The following is a 2,403-nucleotide window of genomic DNA, read 5'->3' as shown; positions in this document are numbered from 1 at the left end:
AGAGTGCGTGTGGTAGCAGATGACTTCAGGGTGCTGCAAATAAAAAATTACAGCCATCTCCTCCCCTGCCAAGGTACGCCTCTTCCCTCCACCGTGGGTTTTCCGGGATTCCTGTGTTGCTTCTGGCTTGTCCTGGTTGTGAAGGGCAGTGCAGGGGGTGCGCAGCCCTCTCCTCAGCTCCCAAACCCGTCACTGCTGACTTGCGGCAGCAGCAGTGGCTCAGCTCCTCAGCTCGCTGCCAGCCTGGGCCCAGAGCCCACCTCGCCCAGGCGTTTCCAGTACAGTCTGCTCCTGCCTGCCTGGGGACACTGGCTGAGGCTCAGCCTGACCCTGCCGAGCTGGATGTCTGTCCTGGCCCTTGGGAAGGAGAGTGTGGCTTGGCAGGGGCTGGGGAAGGGGTAGGTTCCTGGTGGGGCCACCTGCATGGGCTTTTGTGGCACTGTCCCATTTGACTGCAATCCCCTGCGAGCCCACCGCTCCTGGGAGTTCACCACCCCTAGGAGTCCACCACCACCAGGATCCCACAAAAACTGGGACCCCACCATTGCTGGAACCCCACCAGCACCAGGAGCCCTCCAGTGCCTGGAAGCCCACCACCCTGCGATCCCACCACCACTGAGATCCCACCAGATCTGGGAGCCCCCCACTCATCACTGGAATCCCACCAGCACTAGGAGCCAACCACCCCTGGGAGCTTCTGGGCTGGGGTGGCAGTGGTTTGGCAGAGGTGCAGGGCAGTCCCCTGCCTATTTCCACCCACCTCGACCCTTCTGCCTGGCCCAGATCCCATTTCGGTGTGTGGCCAAGGGTGGGTGAAGGAGGAGGTTGGCAGGGACACAGCCCTGTGCTGCCCGCCCTGCACAAGGAGCTCTCTTGTTCTCCCTGGCTGGACTGCGGGCAGTGCTGGTGTGGGGATGGGCAGATCCACCCATCGTTTGCTTTCATGGCCCTGACACCAGCCCTGCCCTGCCGCAGAGCCCACCCAGCGGGTGGCTGGACAGGGACGTGGAGTCATCACTTTGGCTTGGCTGAAACCTGCATCCCGCAGAGGCTGCTCAGTGCCCAGGGGAGCTGAGATGCTCTGTGGGGACAAACGCTGTTTGGGGAGGGGAAACTGTCCCCAGGGGATGCGTGGCACCTTGGACCCCAGGGCTGTTATCAGTGGAGGGGCGAGGGGACGTGTTGGCCCGGGCAGGGCGCAGCATCTGCCAGCAGTGCCGTGTGTCACCGCTGCCCTTCGCTCTGCCTAACCTTGGGATGACAGCAAACAAGGCAGGAGAGGCTGGGCAGAGGGCTCGCTGCCAGGCACCCGGGCAATGATTAATCTGGAGGCATGAGGAAAGCCGGAGGGGTGGGCAGGAGGAGCACAGGGTGCTGAACCAGACTGTGACAGGGCGCTGGGTGACAGGGGCAGCTGTATAGTCCCATGGGTGCTCCCTGGGTGCGTTTCATTTCTGAGGGGTGCTCAGGGGTGTGGAGGGTTGTGCTGGGTGATTACCACCCCCTGCACGGGCAGCGTGGGTGGTGATGCACAGCCCTGGTGCATCTGGATCAGACCTTTGCACTCCCTGAAGGTGCCGCTCCCTGCCACGCTGTGCCAAAGTCCCTGCAGCTCTCAGGGACGAGTCCAAGGAACAGGAAAAGAGATTTCCCACCTGGGCACGTCACTGCTGATCACAGATATGCCTCCCCTGCGCCCAGATTCAGGTGTTTTGACAGGCCCAAGCTGGGGCTGAGGACGGGTTTCAGGCAGCGTGTCCTTGGGTGTTACCCTTGGTGGATGTTCAGCCCATGTCACCCAAGGGCTCTCTCCACCCTGAGCCCTGCCTGTGGGGTGCAGGGAGAGAGCCAGTGTGCACATCTCCACACTGCATGCAATGGGCAGTTGTGGCCAAGGGCAACGGGGCACAACCCCTCGATGGTGCAGGGCGCTGGTGGCACTGGGGAGAGGGACACAAGGGCTGATGGGCAGGGGCTGGAGTGGGGTGGGAGGCAGGCAGGGGGTATATGTGTGTGTGTGCATGTTTCTGCAAGGAGAGGCAGCCAAGGAGGGGGTTCACTGCCCTGGACAGTGCCAAGGTACCCCCGGTGTGCACGGACCAAGCCCACCTTCTCAGTCATATTGTTTTGGCCAAAGGGATTGGCGCCTGCCTGCTCCATCCCTCTCCCCATGGCATGTGAGCCAGGCCACCGCCACGCTTTGGATGAGAGTGATTTTGTCCCAGCATTGGGATACGCCTGGACATCTCCAAGCATTCAGCTGCGGGCACAGCCCGGGCACATGGACTTGGAGGGATCACGCTGTGCCCATTCGGGTGCCCACTCTGCACTTGCTGCCATCATCCAGGGTGCTGCCACGCACCCCATGGGCATGCAGGGGAGGACCCAGAACTGCCAGGGCCC

The sequence above is a fragment of the Mesitornis unicolor genome, unplaced genomic scaffold, assembly GCF_000695765.1.
Source record: "Mesitornis unicolor isolate BGI_N332 unplaced genomic scaffold, ASM69576v1 scaffold38544, whole genome shotgun sequence".
Lineage (NCBI taxonomy): Eukaryota > Metazoa > Chordata > Aves > Mesitornithiformes > Mesitornithidae > Mesitornis > Mesitornis unicolor.
The sequence above is the reverse complement of the archived record's forward strand: the minus strand, read 5'-3'. Positions refer to the sequence as shown.